This window comes from Triturus cristatus, chromosome 7 (genome assembly GCF_964204655.1).
Source record: "Triturus cristatus chromosome 7, aTriCri1.1, whole genome shotgun sequence".
In the NCBI taxonomy this organism is placed as follows: Eukaryota; Metazoa; Chordata; class Amphibia; order Caudata; family Salamandridae; genus Triturus; species Triturus cristatus.
This window is the reverse complement of record NC_140590.1, coordinates 1,268,912,034-1,268,930,415: the sequence shown is the minus strand read 5'-3', so window position 1 is coordinate 1,268,930,415 and position 18,382 is coordinate 1,268,912,034. Positions and strand designations below refer to the sequence as shown.

At 44.0% G+C, this 18,382-nt stretch overlaps 1 protein-coding gene across 4 annotated transcripts in view; it reads left to right on the top strand.

Annotated features, from left to right (window-relative positions):
- Positions 1 to 18,382, top strand: part of LOC146811796 (dual specificity protein phosphatase 14-like) — a 124,766-nt gene that overhangs the window by 17,178 nt on the left and 89,206 nt on the right. The window contains exon 3 of one of the 4 annotated variants that reach the window (XR_014966779.1): positions 13,514 to 14,733. The exons of the other annotated variants lie outside the window; for them this stretch is intronic. The gene's annotated coding sequence lies outside the window, so the exon portion shown is untranslated. Of the gene's footprint in view, positions 1 to 13,513; positions 14,734 to 18,382 lie in introns of those variants that run through there. 4 annotated transcript variants of the gene reach the window in all.

Sequence of the window (18,382 nt, the reverse complement as noted above, 5' to 3'; positions counted from 1 at the left end):
TCTTCTTCCTACTCCCTGTCCTCTTCCTCCTCCTCTTAGTTTTCATCCGGGCGATCTTCTTTGTCCTCTTTTTCTTCTAGGTCTTAGTTGTCCTATCCTGGTCCTTTGGTGGGCCTTTGTCCTGTTCGTCAGGTCTTGATCCTCCCCCTCCTGGTCTAGGTCTTCCTCCTCATCCTCATGGTCTGCCTCTTGGTTCTACTCTTCCTTCTGCTCCTCCTCCCAATCCTCCTCTTTCTGGTCCTCATTCTCAGCCTTCCGTTCCTCCTCCTGGTCATACACAGTTTTTTCTGGTCCTCCTACTTCTGGTGCTGATCGTACAAGTCCTAGTCTTCCTTGTTTCCTTGTTCCTGGTCCTTCCAATCTCTTTGGTCGCGGCCCCTCCAATCTTAGTCCTCCTCCAGGTCCCGATCCTGTTCTTGCTCCATTTCCTTCTGGTCCTGCTTCTGGTCTTCTTGATCCTTGTCTACCAGAAAGGTGTCCCTGGTCCTTCTGGCCCTGGCCTTCCTCAGCATCTGTATTTCTTGGACAGGCACTTCCAGTCCATCTGTCCTTCTAGTTCCATTTCACCTGGAACTGTAGGCACTCCTGCTCTAGGCCCTCCTTCTCCTTGTCTTCCCCCTGGTTCTGATCTTTCTGGTGGTCCTCCTCTTTGCCATGGTGGTATCGCTCAACCACCCCATTCTCCTCCTTCTGGTTGTGAACTAGTTCTGGCAGTCCTCTGTCTGCTAAACCTTCTCTTCCTCATCCTTATCTTCCTCTTCCAACTTTTACTTCTTCTCCTCCTGAATCTCCTCTCAGCCTTCTTGTCCATATCCTACCCCTCCTCCTTGTGATCCAGGCCCTCCTTTTCACCCTTTTGGCCTGCATCCTGGTTCTCTCTCTTCTTCTACTTATAGTCCTCCTCCTACCCTGGTCATTCTCCTTAGAACTCCTGGTTCTTCTGGCGCTGGACCTTCTCCGGTTCCTGAACTACTCCTCCTGGTCCTGTCCATCCTCCCGCTTCTGGTCCTTCTCCTCCTCATCATCCTCACTCTCCTGATCCTTCTCTTGTTGGCCTTTCTCTGGCTTCGGTTCCTGTCCTTATTCTCTTCCTCCTCCTCCTGGTCTTTCTCCTCAGCCTTGGGCTGCCTCTTCTCTTCTTGATTCCCCTCCTTCTGGTCCTCCTCTTCATCTTTTCCCTCAGTCTAATGACTTTCCTCCTCCTGGTTCTGATCCTTCCCTGGATCTTGTCGTTGAGCTAGGACTCATGGTCCGGGTCCTCCTGCTCGTCATCATCCTGGTCTTCACAGTCCTTGTCCAAGGGGCCACCACTTTCTGCTCTGGACCCGTCTGGTCCTGGTTTCCTGCTCCACCTGACCCTCCTCATGTCCTAGTACCCTTTGTCCTGTTTATTCTGGTGTTGCCCCCCTCGTCCTCATGGTCTGGTCCATCTGGACCGTGTCTTCCTGGCCCTTGATCTTCACCCAGGTCTTGATCCTGTTCTCTGTCCTCTTAGCCTGCAGCTATTCTTGATCCTCGAATGCCTAGCCCCATGTCTGCTCCCCTTGCTCCTCCTGATCTTTCTTGATGCCAGGTCTCATGGCCCTGGTGTTCCAGTCCTGGTCTTCCTGGTATCCTTTGTGCTTGTTCTCCCGGTCCACTCCTGATCCTCCTGGTGATTGTCCTCGTGGACTTGTTCCCACTATTCCTCCTGGTCCACTTTATTCCAATCTTCCTAGTCCCGCTGGAGACCCAGGACCTTCTGCTGGTCCTCCTCCTCTGCTCCTCTTGCCTCGAAGCCTGTCACTAAGACTTTTATTTTCCTTTATTAGTAGCTTCCAGATTTTTATGCTCAGAGCACGGATGTCAATTCACCAAAATGCCAGGGGTAGTAGAAGTGACATCACACGCCCTTTGACTTTCATTTTTACCTACACTCGGATGCTTACACATACATACATATTCACACATGCACACTCTCTCTTACAAAAACACACTCTCACCCTCAAGCACGGGTACAACTTACATCTAAAAGCATTTTTTTTGGAGTACCTCACCTGCAAGGGAAGGTCATATTAAAGCTGATTGCACACCAATTTTAGAACACAAATAGTGAATAATGTACTATTATTTACTATTAGTGCAGTAACAAATCGACTGAAAACAAGGCAGAGTGGAGCCCCAAACCGACATCCATATGCGTGAGTTGCCACTGTGTTCCTGTTCCGGGCACTGATTTTGCCACCTCTTAGGCCAGGGGATGCAAAGCAAGTGCCAGGGGTCACAAGGGATAAGCCAGGGGTCACAGTTATGACCCCACGTAACCCCTAAATGAGAACCATTGCTGAAAGTGTGGAGTGTGAAGATCAGAAAATGATGCACACCAAGGATCCCTCTCAACACCACTCTTTTTCTTTGCTGCTGATTTCCGGAGCCTGCTGCAGAGATCTATGTATATCTAGCAGGTTTCAGGGTATGATAGTGTTAAGTTAACTTTATTGGTTAATGCACCTGCTGAGGAGCGAATTATGTCATCTCTGGTAACAAAAAAACAGTACCCACTAAACACCATGGGGCAGATTTACTACTTCTGGCGCATCTCTGCTAATCAGCAGGGATGCGCCAGAAGAGTTGCGACGCATCTTCCCGCCCGTGCGCCACCACTGATGTGCCGCATTCACAATGCGGCGCACCGTGGCGCACGGATGGGCAGTTGCGTGTTACATCCCCCTGCGGAAAGGCGGCTCATTGCTGGAGCTGCATCGCAAGCGCGACGCAACTCCAGCAAGGCTCGGGGTGCCCCTATTCCCAACATGCTGCGTCAATCCTTACGCCTGCTTCAAGCAGGCACAGGGTTTTGACGCAGCATGGCCGTAAAAGTGACTGAGTGAAATCTTGTAGATTTCACTCAGCCACTTTTTGGAGGCGTTCCTGCGCCGGAACGCCCAACCCCCCCCCCCCATGCTGGAACGCCCACATGTGGCGCAGGGCTTTACAACGTGATGCATCTCCCTAGATGCGTCACGTTGTAAATTACCCCGCAGCATGGAGCTGGCTTTGCGCCGCCGCTGCAACGGCTGCGCAAATGTGCCGTACGGGGCTTGTAAATCTGCCCCCCTGTTTTTTCTTTCACTGTTATGAGGATGATGAGAAGAGGATCTCGTACATCTGAGTTGCATCTGTCCAGCCCTGCGTACGCCCAGATTACAAAACTTAAAGACCAGTTTCAGTGACAGAAATATCTATACATGCAGGGAAGCCATAATAGCCTGTTTCAAACCTGGCGACCCACAATTACATTGCAAATTCATAAAGTTTCTGAAAATAGCTTGCCGAGAGGAGCCAGGGCTAAAAAATCTTATCACTGCAGCTTACTTTCTTTAGATTCTAGCTGTTCTTGACATGAATTCCAATTTACCCCAGCCAGTACACAACTTGCACAAAAAGAGTTGATCACCGATTTTCATTTGCATCCAGGCCCCAGAGCTGCCACATTTATTTATAGATTTTACAATAAGGCTATCCTACTTAATGACGAAGCAGCTAATATGGCTAATCCCACTAGATGGTTCCAGATGCTGAATATGCCATGTGTTCTCTTTCTCTACAGGGCATTTTTTTAAATTAAACTCTGAAACAGGTCATTGTTCTTAGTCCAGTCAAACTACGAAAAATAACTTTCAAACCTAGGCAAAATTGCAACAGAAGTGTTTTAAGTGGAACTCTACTCAGGAATATGTAATTTGACAAATCAAAAATCTGAGAAAATCAAGTTACGGGAAAGCCCCAAAAACTGCATTTCAAAATGGCGGCCATGCCATATTGGATTGTTTTCCATTTTATCTGGGAAAATGTATGTTTCAATGGAAAACAATTTACGTCTACAAAAAAGATTTTAAAAAATAACTTTATTTGCAATATATTTCAGCATATCAATTATACATGTAATAAGTTCTTTAAGAAAACATGAACAATGACATATGAAGAACCAATTGCGTCAGATAACCCAAAAACACGATAACCCAAAATACAGGAACATGATATCCCAAAACAAAAATCAATGATCTGATTCACTGAAGATATCTTCATATTCATTAGTAACACAATTATCGCAGCCACTGACTTGGCACTCTCCTGAAGCAGCAGAACATGGCATCACATTTTTTTTTAAAGCACATCTCATGGTTTCACAGTGTGTCCTGCAGGAACAATGTATCATTCTCAATAACTAACAAGTCCGGAGATAGTGGTAAGTCACATATTGTGGGCCAAAATTAATAATTTTCTTCATACCAAATCTATTCTTTTGGATTGAGATTCTCCTCGGTTGATTCCACGCTTGGATTTGATAGTAGGTGTGAAAGCTGTGGCACTTTGTGGCAGATTCTGTAGGCGACAATCGTTCTGGTGTAACAAATGATTTGGCAGCTACTACCTTTTCTAACAACATTCGATGACAAATTTGAAACGTTAGCTCTTGGCATGATACAATAGAAGAATTAGCAAATCTGTATCTTCCCCTATAATGTTAGTGGATGAATGTTCAGAAGATAAAATCGCAGCATGAACAATAGCCACATCAGCATCTTCAACAGCATGTTGCACAGTACACCCATGGTTCCTTAACTCCTCAGCTATGAGTAAAATGATTAGCTGTTTGATTGTGTCATTTGACAAGAACTTATCTTTCTGGCCTACACAGTTCATATCTTTTGTAAATTTGACAGCTGTGCTCATCTGAGAATTCCGTCGTCTTCTGTGGTTGATGTCCTTGATAGATGGAGAATCATCGTAACCATCAAACACAATGATAGCTTTCCCATAGTGTTGAAGCATGAAAGTAGCGTGGGCTTCGCAATATTCTCATATTTATCATGATTGTGCCAAGGAATGCGTTGCAGTAGTGATCCGCAATCTATGACATACTGATCGGTAGATTGTATTTCAACAACCTCAGTGCATAACTCATCAGACTTCTTTAGTAGTGCATGCGCTAATTGAGACTTATCAGCCTTTCTCAACATACTGCGAGATTCAAATAATGCTGGAGAGAAAGCACAAAGCTTGTAATGCATGATATCTGAAAGATTCATGTCACTGGAAGTAGCGGCAGTCATCATTCTTTGAAACAACGTTGCTGGATCTATCTCAATATCAGTATCTACAGTATGTGTAAAAAGAACAATTGATGGACAGAATGTGGAACAATGTCAAACTTTCACCCCAGTACAGAGATCTGGGCCTAACTCCATCCATTTTCTGCTCCCCATACCATTCCAGTTTGAACCCAGCCATATGCAAATCAGTCTTGACCCTGAAGCAGAATGGGAATAGTCCAACCCGAACTGCGGACTGGAAACAAGCATCCTAGGACCGGTTTCGGGGTTTCACCCCACATCATCCAGACTAACTTGACTCCAGTGGCATGGGGAGCACGGGACCCACTTCTGGGCATACCCGTCCCACACGGGGTGACAAATGCAAAAACGACAATTGATGGACAGAATGTGGAACAATGTCAAACTTTCACCCCAGTACAGAGATCTGGACCTAACTCCATCCTTTTTCTGCTCCCCATATCATTCCAGTTTGTACCCAGCCATATGCAAATCAGTCTTGACCCTGTGCCCAATGAGAACAGTCCAGCCCAAACTGAGGACTGGAAACAAGCATCTTAGGACCGGTTTCGGGATTTCACCTTCATCAGCCAGGTTAACATGACTCCAGTGGCATGGAGGCACAGGACCCACTTCTAAGCATAATCGTTCCGCCCAGGTGACAAATGCAAAAAGAACAATTGATGGTCAGAATGTTGAACAATATCAAACATTCACCCCAGTACAGAGATCTGGGCCCAAGATTTAATAGTGACTGGGGGTGAGTGTCTGAAAAGTTTCAGCGCTCCGTCCATCATCTCCTTGCATTTACTTGTAACTGCAGCAGCAGATCCTAGTCTTTTGCCTCTGTCTGATCTTTCAGATTTGATTGTGAAAACTGGATTCTCCTTAATTTTGGTGACTATTCCACTGCCAATGGAATGTAGTTTATGTATGTTAACACTTGCAGGAGCAGCAACCCCAGTAACAATGTTACTGAGAAATGTGTCAGAATGGAATGGCGCAATGGGTTTCAGCTGATCATAGAGCTTCTGGTTATCTGTATTTTTTCTGATTCGTCTTGCTTCACCACTGTCCTTGTGTTATTTACTCATTTCAAACAAAACACTAGCAAACTCTTGCATAGATAGGTTGTAAGCGGAGCATACTGACATATAAAGCAGCCATATTGCCCTTCGATTCTCTGTAAGTCCTCTTCCACGTGTCAGCCCTCCTCTGCTTTTAATGGTATGCATCAAGACTTGTTCAATCACAAGGTCGGCATCCAGTCCTGCCCAGAATCTGTTACTTCTTCCTACAATGAACAGCCCTGTCTTAAACATTTTATTAACTGAAGGGTTTGTAACATCCAGCGTGAGCATATTCTGCAGGTACAGGTATAAAGAGTTTAGATTATTGTAGTGGCCAGCTGCTGCAATAATGGGGAGACATTCCTGCATTGCTTGCAAATGTAGATCCCATGAACCAGTCCTGTCTGTACTTGCCTCTCGATTCTTAACTTCAATATCTTTCTCATCACTAAACCTCTTCCGACATGAAATATGAAGTCTGGGGCAGATTTACAAGCCCCTTGCGCCTCATTTACGCTGCCGTTGCGTCACTTTTGTGACGCAGCGGCGGCGCAAATCCTGTGCCATGGTGCGGGGTACTTACAACGTGACGCATCTGGGAGATGCGTCACGTTGTAAAGCCCTGCGCCACATGTAGGCGTTCCTGTGCAGGGGGGGGGCGTTCCGGTGCAGGAACGCCTCCTAAAAGTGGCTGAGTGAAATCTATAAGATTTCACTCAGTCACTTTTAGGCCCATGCTGCGTCAAAACCCTGCGCCTGCCTGAAGCAGGCGTAAGGATTGACGCAGCATTAGCAAGATAGGGCCCCCCAGACCATTGCTGGAGCTGCGTCGCGCTTGCCCCATGGTGCGCCGCATTGTAAATGCGGCGCATCCATGGTGGCGGAGCTGTGGCGCACAATAACTGGCGCATCCCTGCTGATATGCAGGGATGCGCCAGTTATTGTAAATATGCCCCTCTGATTCTAGCAGTTACGACGACATCACTTCCACAGTTCCGACTGGCAGTGTTGAGGCCCTCAGTTCCTTTTACAGCCAACATTGCAATCTCCTGTCCATCATCCAATCTCTCTTTATAAATAGGACACTGCTGTTCAAGAGTAGTCATATTCTTTCAGGAAAGGAAAAATGAGTTAATAATCAAAGGTATAGCGATTATTTAAGTATTTCAGTATATTTAAAAAGTGACATGTGTGTCACTAACACTTTAGTTAAAACATCCTAATATGCCTTTTTATATATTTACATGCCTCCAGTTTGAAATGTGATTTTCGGCGCTTTCCCGTTACCCGATTTTGGATATGTCAAAAATTATCTATTCCTGAGTAGAAACCTGCTTACAAAGCTTCTGTTGCAATTTTGCCCACGTCTTACACCAGTTTGACTGGACCATCTAAGAAGGGCCCCACTTCAGTGGGTTGCCCCAAGCCCCACAACAACTACTACCATGCCTGTGTGCATCCCACCTGCAGGATCATGCAACGCACACAGTAGTTGCCTCTGCTGTATCACGCAGTCAGCGAGCTGCACCGGGACACTGATGGGAAGAATCGCTTGGACCAGCCTGGATCCTGGATGCAGCTCGGGAATAACTGCCGGATCTGGAATCCGGCTGGACCCCACTCTGTTCCAGCATAGGAATTATATGGCAATATAGGACCAAAGTGGGTAATGTGTTCCACTAGATTAGGCAGCAAGAAAAGGCAAATTACGCAGCATTCTGTGGCAATAATATTCGTCTATTTTGTCATTTAACCACACATCAACACTGCATGGGAAAACATATTACCACATTCATATCACTTAACTACCTCACTGTAACAAACAGCAACTGAATGGTGATCAGTTAAACATTGCCTAGAGTCTATGACAGCATGACTGACACCAAGCATGGTATGTTTTTTTAAAGTAACTTTTGATCCTTATGAGCTACAAACAATTTTTTTAAAATTTACAAATGATGCAGCAGGTGGTGATTTTTTTGCTGCAAGTGTTGTAAACCCAAAGTAATGGGAAATCGCCACAGAATTGCATATTTTCTGTGGCCCTGCCTATGACTGGTGAGTAAGAGTGAGGCTGTGTGTGTTTTGCTACCCCCTCTGCAGCACCCCATCCCCTCTGCAGCACCCATTAGCATGGGGGAAGCTTGAACGGATGCCTCCCAGGCCTGCTTGATCAGTGGTTTAACGAAGCCCTCACCTTTCCTGCCTGTGTTGTATGTATTTTGTCTATGTGAGTGTAGGTTGCACTGTTTCTCGTGTTGTATACATTCTGTGCATGAGTGGGACGCATGTAACACTTATGCTTGTTCTTTATATTTTCAGTGTGTGAGAGTGTAATGACAAACCTTAGATCTCCCCTGGATCAAGGAATGTACCGTCACTTTCCCAGGGAGAGAATATCAGTTCCAAACTTATGGAATATAACATATACACAGCACTTCCTAAGGTGGGCAAACTTTCAACACTCCCCCAAAGGCAAGGCAAGAAAACAATAATTTGAGCATCACTTGTGAGGAGTAGCGCCAACTTCCTATAACACAATTACCTGCTAGAAGGGAATTCACCCATCCTTCTACAACAGAATACTTGGCCAAGAAGAGTCCACACCTCCTGCTACAAGGAAAAGACGAATTGGTATATCTGGGATGTATTTATTAGTAAATAGCATCACACAGTAAGCCAAATGCACCTAACATAGCAGACTCTAACATATCAATAGTATGATTGCAAATATCAATCAAGACAAATATATATTTAGAAATATATATGTATGGATATAAGAATCAGAAAATAAGAAGGAAAGAAAAGAATTCAGAAAAGAATCAAGAGACATTAGCAGAGACACCTCACCTAATGCTCCATTTCACCCCACTTTGTTCAAGGGGAGTCCATTGCTTGAACCGGGCGAAAGCTCAGAGGTGACACCAGCCTCTACTCTTCCATGGCAACACGTCTGTTCCACGGATGAACTTCCACCGAGCCAGTGTAGACTCACCTTTTTAATACACATTCAAAACACAGCGAAGCTTCTAGCAAGCCACGCCCCCTAGTTCTCATGAGAGCCAGTACCAGCCTGCTTCAAGGTCAGACCAAGGGTTGATCAGGCCCCTGTTATGACTAAAAGTCAAACCATGTACATTCCTCTGATAAGAACCAGTTCTCTCTAGTCAGTAAAATGCGAAAAACAGCAGGAAAGCAAAACATGCCCTCTTCTTCACAGAAAATGGCTTCAGAGTTAGTTAAGCCATGCACACAAAGGCCCAAAGCAAGATGGAATCAAAAAAGCAAGGAGCACCTATAATTCTCATCCACACAACTTACAAGCACCACTGTGCACACAGAAAAGTTTGAAGCAAGGTAAAGTCAGAAGGCAGAATGACATTAGACCACGTCAAAGCCAATAGGTCAAAGTCATAATTCACCTAACCCAAATAACATTATACACTAAATACCTCAGTATACAACATTGAGCACATGTGTGCACCACCACCCACAGCACTGCACCTCAACATCCCATACCTTCTGTTCTTGGAAAGACTATTCCACTAAAACACAGAAGAAAAGCAGGCATATGCAAACCCATCCTACATTAAGGCTAAGGTAACATAACACACTTAAGTCAGTACAGAATGGTGGTGGTTGAGGGTCATCATAGGGTGTCAGACCACAAAAGTGGCTGATTCACTACAGAGAGAGACAGGTTCTACCATTTCAGTGATGGGGGTGTTGCGGCTTGGCTTGCCACATTCTTTGTGTAAATGAGTAATACAGTGCAGTACGGGCCTGCTTACAAGTAGAGGTGCTATTTATCACACCTGGTAAATAACAAAACCTTGGGGTTCGTTATTTATCGGGTACAAAAAAAATAGCACCCATTACGAGGTATTGGGAATAAAACGCAGATTTTGGTGTTTAACACACCAAGATCCACATGGCGTGGTAAATACCGGACACATTTTCCATGTTAAATTTCAGCAGGTTTGACCTGTTGCAATTTAACGAATGTTGCGTTACTTAATAAAATCAAACTTGTACTTCTGTCCCATGCGTAAACAGGAGTTTACGCACGGGACGGATCTAGCTGCCAAACTTGTAATCAGGGCCTAAGTATTTTGTGAGAGGGATGTCTGCACTGTTGCAGCTGCCTGTGACATACCTATTCTGTGAAATACTGAGGCTGGTAGCACTGTTGTCTGTGCTGTTTCATGTGTGGGTAGCTTACGATGCTGCTATCTGTATATTCGTATGTGTGTATTTGGTGTGTATGTGAAGTTCGTACTATTGGTTTTGAGGGAGAGAGAGTCATTTTTTGAAGCAACGTGTCTGCAGAAGCTCCACGTAGACTATACATCCCCCTCGGCTATAGCTTGTAGATTTTTTCGCATTTCAGAATAGCGGTAAAGTGCCTCGGGGCCAAGCTGTCTAGGTGCAGAGCAGCCCTGCCCAGGCTTGACTTCAGTGAAGATGATGCGGTGGCCTCAGGCAATGTTGTAATCAGGGACGAATCTAGGGTTTTTGGGGCCCTGGACAGAAACTGAAAGTGTGAGGTCACTCTAATATGCCAACAATGACACCACAATTCGTATCATCATTTGAATATTGAATTAAAACATAAACAATGACCATAATACAAATAAGTACATACATTTTACAGTTCTGTTAAGTGGAAATACATTATATTAATCACACTGATTGGAAATGTTTGGCATAGGTCTCTTCAAAACATATATATGTATTCAAACTTAAACAATATTTTTCCAGAGTAGTGCATTATTATGTATTTATGTTGTATTTATTACATTGTGCACACCTTACTATTTTTTTTTTAAAGTATCTTTATTGAGCACTGCAAATAACACACAAGTGTACACGGTAAAGCAGAAGCATTTTGAAGGCCTTGCATATTAGCAAGACGGCCTGGATCCTGGTCACATGGTAAGATAAGGCATACATTCATCTTACAGAAATTACAACATGATTTACAGTATAAATTTGCAAGCTGTATATCCAGACAGATAACTACAATACTAATAAGTGGTATCTTGTGCAGTACCCATCACACCCCCCTCCCAAACGAACCCTCCCCAAACAATACCCCAACAAACAAGCAACCTAAGTGCCGCTACACAGATTACACACTTCGCTGATGATCCTGCGTCCAGTGCGCATCCGGTCTGAGAAGCCCGAGAAGGGGCGTGTACCGAGGAGGGGGAGGAAGGGGGGGAAGAAGAAGGAGAGGGGAGAGAAACATAGAGATGAGCAAGGAGAGAGGGGGACTCAAGGGAACAGAGACAAAAGAACAGGGCCGGGGATAAGGAAGCAGAAGGGAGGCCCCCTGTTAATGCGCAGGTAAACATGAATCCACCAGCTCCTATGACACAGCACCGCTGTCCCGCCTACTGTGTTGCGAACCCGAAGGCTCGACATCTTCCATAGCCTTGAATTGTTCCACTAGGTGCGCCCAGTCCAGTGAAATTGGTCGCTTCCGCAGTCCCCTGTATTGTTCACGGTGTAAAGCCTCCCTTTCTGCAACCGCCCATCTGCCCACTTCTTCACGCCAATCGCCCACTCGCAGCGCCAGAGTAGACTTCCAGCGTCGTATTATCATACGTTTTGCCAACATCAGAGCCAACCCTGCAAATCTGCGTAACAATTTAGCTTTTTTAGGGAGGGGGAATAACCCCAAAAGGCAGGCCTCGATTGTGTCCCACGGCGCACGCTCTGTCAACACCTCCATCCCCTGGACAACCTCCGACCAAAACCCCCGCAGCACCCGACAGGACCATATCATATGAAGAAAATCAGCGTCATGCATCCTACAACGTGGACATACCGCGGCCGTCGTGGGAAACATTTTCCGTATCGTAGCTGGGGCCAGGTATGCTCTATGTAGTACAAATAACTGAATCGTTTTTAAACGGCAATTCCGTGAGACCCGCCGGGGATGTTCTAGCATTTGGGCCCATTCCCTATTTTCCAGCTCCCGCCCCAAGGTCACATCCCACTTCTGCCTGAGAGGTATTAGTGGAACATGCAAATGTTCTCTCAAGCCTCGGTAAAGCCATCGCACCAAATGTCGGCCATGTCCCATAATGTGTAGTGATCTCAGTAATTGAAAAGTTGTGGGTTCCGTTTGATCTATATACCAATAAGTGCGAATGAAACGCACTACAGCAGCGCAAATGAGAAACAAGGTGTCAGGTGTCAGTTAGCGCGTACAAACTCGTCTTGGGGCATCAAGTGGCCCTCGAGAAATGTGCACACCTTACTAAAAGGCAGCAGGGAGCTGTACAGTGGCAAAGCCAAAGACAGAGTGATAGATAAGTAGTTTCTTGGTGGAGTGTTACTGCACTATGATGTAGTGTTCTTTAAAAAGGTGAGTTTTCACCTGTTTCATAAACATGCACTGTGTCAGATATGAAGATGTCGTTCCAAATCCTTGGTGAATAGATGGGGAAGACTTATTTCCTGTTTCTTTTCTTTTTTTGCATTTCTTCAACTTCCTTGTGAAAGGTGGACTTGTAGTGGTGTGCGGAGTGACAGCGGAGATTGTCATCCAAGTAGGCAGGGGTGCCAATCAAAATAACTTTATTGATGATGCAGCTGGTTTTGAATTGGGTGCAGGTTTGTAATATAAGCCTGCGATGTTCAGTCAGAGTGGGGTGATGTGATCATATTTAGTTAGGTCCTAATGAGGTGTCCTTTTGCATGTCAGATGCCCTTAAGGGTGACTGTGTTGATGAAAATTTCAAGATGGTTTTCCAGCTGCACAGTGCAAGATAACGTGTGTGGGACAGACGTTTTTGAGCAAGAAATATAGAGAAAGCATATAAAACAGTTGGCAATTGCATGACTGCTATTAAAGGCTTCACTAAAGTCACTATTGTTAGAAATTGGGTTACTGGTTGACTGGGGTATGACCCCTGGTCAAGCAGCAAACACAAATCCTAGTCACGGTAAGGGGCAGGCAAATCCTAAATTAATCTGTGCTCTCTCTCTGGTAGCTTGGCACAGAGAAATCAGACAACTTGGAGGCAATGTGTAAAGTATTTGTGCAACCCTTCAAACAGTAGAAAATCACACAAAAGATCTCACTCTAGGTTAGAACAATGGCACTGACTTTAATAAATAAAACAAGAACAAAACGTCACAAATCCAATGAGTAAAGCCGGAGATATTGATTTTGAAAGCTTAAAGTGAAAAAAACACTAAGTGCTATTGAGGGATATCTGGATTGCGCCAGACTGGGACAAAGTCACAAGTTCAGGCCAACTGCAATGGATCACAGGCCAGCTATAGGGACCCAGTTAGGTCTGCTAAACCAAGTACTTTAAATCTTGATTGCAGAGCGTTGCGTGGATCCAAGACGAAGATTCGTCATGCAGCCGAGGTGATGTGCCGTGCCGAGATGCATTGAGGCTGCAGTACGAGTTCCTGATGCATCGACTTCGAGGATCCTGTGAACGGGGATGTGATGCAAAGTGCGTGGGAATGCGATGCGTCTGTTCCTATGAGTGGTGATGCTGCAATGTGGAGTTTTGGCGGCGGCGGCGATGAGGGATGTGAGGAACTTGCGTTGAGAAAAGCTTTGTGCAGCAGCTGTTCCGAAAGTGATGCGTTGGTCCCAACATGAGGGTTGCGGCATAGGAATCTTTTCCATTCGCACATTATCCAGCCCAATGAACAAGGCTCTATATTATGACTTATTGAGAATTCACAACAATCATTATTGAGAATTCACACACAAATAGTTGTGTGTGTGTTATAACTTATCAGTTTCCATATATTTCTTTTAGGATACTCAATCTTTCTCTTTGCGTTGAGAGGCCAATATATCAATATTTATTGTAAATACTACCAATAATGCATCAGTTACATTTCTTTCTTTAAAAAATTAGACCTCTGAGAGATGATATGTAACCATCATTTATTTGATACAGGCTCAAATTTGTAAACTGAAGACTTTTCCCTAGAGAATTTGAGTCTCCTCCTCAACTATTCAAATAGTGAGTTATTTATAAATCCAGTCACACTGAGACTATGTGGTTTACTTCACCTCATAAGTATATACGTTTACACAGCTACTTGTTTATTTCTATTACTCCTCTTGAAATCTTGGTTGCAAAGTCTATATCTCTGCACCTTTATTGAAATAAAATTTCCTCCACCTTTTCCGGGTGCTCTATGAACTAAGGATTAAAATGAGAAAGTAAGAAGTCATATATAATGTTGATATTGTTCTAGAAGGGTCAAAAAATGTCAAATGATCCACCTTTGTCCTGAAGATGGTCTCAATGATTTGCTGCAACAGAGACCGAAACGTCGACGTCAAATCCATTCCTATACTTCTTTAAGTTATTGTTAATTGATTTAGTTTGAGTTCTGAATCCTATGTATAGGTCAGACTCACTGTTTTGATCCAAAGAAGATGGGCTTTTATTACATTGAGAATCAGGATATGTTTGTATGTTTAATATATATGTTTTCTGTTGTCAATGTGTGTTTTTGATTTGATTGCTGTTATTGTACCGCCACTTTAATGTTGTTGTAATATAAAATGTATTAACTTTTTTGATAAAGCCGGTTGTGTTTCTTAAAAAAAAAAAGAAATTCTCGCTTTTTGAGTTATTACAATGGTTGTCATTAGATGTCACCATAACTAAGATATGGCTATTTTGAACAATAATCTTTAAATAAATCCCTTGTAGGCACTCTTGCCTTCTGACTTTCTAAAAGTGGCATTTTCAGAATTGCAATTTGAAATCCAACTTCACTATAAGTTTGGATTTTAAAATGTGATTCCAGAGACACAATACTTGAAGGGTTTTTCTCTTCCCAATTGGAACTTTCACTTATAAAATGTAATAAGGTAATTTCAATATTATACTATGGGAGAGATAGGCCTTGCAGTAGTGAAAAACTAATTTGAAAGTTTTTCACTACCAGGACATGTAAAACGTAAAAGTATGTGTCCTACCTTTTAAACACATTTCGCCCTGCTCGCTGGGTTGTCCAGGACCTACTTTAGGGGTGACTTATATATATATAAAAAGGGAAGGTTTGGGCCTGGCAAAAGATTTATTTTGCCAGGTCAACATGGCAGTGTAAACTGCACACACAGGCTCTGCAACGGCAGGCCTGAGACATGGTTAGAGGAGCTACTTAAGTGGGTAGCACAATCAGTGCTGCAGGTCCACTAGTAGCATTTACTTTACAGGCCCCAGGCACATGTAGAGCACTTTACTAGCGACTTATAAGTACATTAAATGTGTCTATTGCATATGAGCCAATATTATCATGTTTAGTGGCGAGAGCACAAGCACTTTAGCACGGGTTAGCAGTGGTAAAGAGTGCAGAGTCCTAATACCAGCAAAAACAAGGCCAGAAAAGTGGAAGAGTAATGCAAAACTCTGGGGATAAGACTACTTTAAGGCTGTCAGGTAACACAACTATAAAATACAAGAAGCTATCAGAATACAATGATATGTAGCCGAAAGGGTTTAATGACGTGTCCTGAAGCATAGCTACAACGTCCTTATTGACTCCCTCTGCAGCCTTTAAAAATGTTGATACTCATTGTTAGTGTACACTAAAGCTGTTGTAGAGTGTATTTCCTTTTGTACGTGAGCATGATACACATTCAATAAACAGTTTTGAGGTGCATATCCTTTCACCTACATACAATGATTTTTCCTCAGTTTTACAGCACCCAGGAAAGCACAAGTCAAAATGCAATTAAATGATGCTGCAAGACTGGCTCACTGACTGGCCTGTTTCCTTGGGCCTCACATTGCTGGACTATAGCTGCAACACCCAGGGGAAGAGGCCAGGCCTCTACGGTTGCCACATGTCCAGTAGCATGAGCAGTATTTTCATGTTTAAATCAGAGGAAAAATTGAATAAAGGAACACAAGCTGGCATTTTTCTGTTTTCTGCAGGAGTATCAAGGCTGATTTGCATATTGTTGGTCCTTGACTGTAGCACACTAGGCAAAACAACTACAGCCTAGAATACTTAAACAATAGTTATAAGTTCTGAAATTAATTTAAGCATTCTACCCTTCATCTTTTTCCCCTTCCCACTGAAACTCACTAAGTACAACGGTGATGCCCAAGTGTGTGATCTCCATAGTTCAATTGACCATGTGACACAATCTGCATGTCACTGAGGATGCTTTTTTGGGGGAGTTTTATATAGCGCGAACTCGACCCGAAGGAATCAGCGCAGTTTACATGAGCACCAGTTGCATTACAGATGGACATATTCATTTTTTGTTAGGTACAAGATAAAGTGATTTGCCCAGAATCACATGATGTTGAGCGTCCCTGCTGAGACTCGAACACGGTTGCCCAGCTTTGAGGTTGACCGCCCTAGCCGTTAGGCCAGATCCTCTCCTTAACATGGTGGAGATCGGTCTGGGTTGCTGGAGTTTCGGTTAAAAATGGACAAGACGAGATGAGTCTGTTCCTAACTGACAACAGCAGCTTCTTATCATGGGCTAAGGGGCGTGGCCCTGCCTCCTGTGAGACACTCCTTTTTGCCCCTTGCCTCTCCTGCTAAAGATTCAACAGAGCAGCATTCGTGAAAACAGGAGTTTCATGTTTTCATGAACACAGCCAGTGCACAGGTCAGACCTCTTGGCAGGAGGAGGAGGAAGGGCTTGATGGGGCTGATGCTTGATCTAGCTACAGAGTGTTGTTTCAAAATAAAACACCAATGCTGGATGTCGAGACTGTGCATGTCTGATGGTGTAATTCAACTATGCTACCCTCACACTAACACAATCCATTTTATTCATCAGACATACTGCACATGCCTCAGGCAGTGCAGTATATCTGGTAAAATGGGGCTGTCAGGGCTCACATCAGTGCATCCCTGAAGCCAATGTAAAGCCACACATAGCAGCAGGGGCAGGATCCCCAGCTCTATCCTAGCTTCTTGCAGAGCTGTCCTTCCAGCCTATCAAGAACCTTGGAGAGGGATTGAGGTGAATCTTCCCCCTTTTCAATCCTGCTCTTGCTGCTCCATCTGGCTCCTCGTTGGGAATCATGGCCTGCTGGTTCCAAGAAGCTTCAGAGTTGCAATCTAAGAAAGTAGGGTAACTTAAAAAAAATCTTGCTTCTCGGTGTATGTGTGTGTACGCGTGAGTGTGTTTGTGAGTGATTGACAGTCGCTGAGAGTGAGTTAGAGGATGTTTGAGAATGTCAATAAGAGTGAAAGTGAGTGGGAATCTGAGTTTGAGAGAGTGGATGAATAAGTTTAAGTTAGTGCAAGGGAGTGGGTAAAAAAGTGTGAGTGCTTTATAAAGAATGAGGGATTAGAAATTGATAGAGGGCCTTAATGGGCATTTGGTGTGTAGCTATTAATAGTTCAGCAGGTGCAGTTACACCAGGGCCCAGAGTCATTGACTGTGAAAGGATGATTGTGTGTTTTTGCATGTAAGAGTGCGAACCAGTGAGTATGAGTATGTTTGTGTGTGAGTAACTGTGAGTGGGAGTGAATATGAGGGAGTGAATGTGAGTTACAATGAGAGAGGGGGAAGAGGGTGATTGCGAGAGGGAGTGAGTATGAGTGAGAGAATGACTGCAGGGCGTTTAACCCCGAGTTTTCAAGTTTTAAGTCTCCTCCCAAGTCCAAGCCTTTCTCGATTTGATTACACCACCATTGGCAAAAAGCCTTTATGTGAGATTCCGCGTGGGTTGCTTACCTTTAAGGTCTTTTAACACATGGGCCTCCAAATCAGACTCAATTACTTGCCCAACCTGCGACTTTGCCCCAGAGTCTGATGAACATATCTTGTTCTTTTGTACTGGATACCGCTTTCTTCGAAGAAAGTGGATTCGACCTGTTTGCTGTAACCTGGAAACTAGACATTATTGAGTTGCTCTGAGGATTTTAAAGACTGATACATCAATTCCTATTGTCTGTGCAGTAAGCAGGTTTTTATTGAATGTTTGGTTTAGGCGACAGAAGTTTGTGACCTAGACTGTTCAAGAGGCTTCTTGTACTATTAGAGATGTAATTATGCCCAGGGCAGCTCGGATGTTGTTATTAGAGATCTCTTATTATGATTATTTGATCACACCAGGCACAAAACACTTTCATTATACGAGAGGATGTTATCGACTGTAGTCTTTAACTGTCTCATGGAAGTTTTTATATTGCTGTTTTAATATCTGGAAATTGGACAGGATTAATTTAGCCATTGATTGTTAT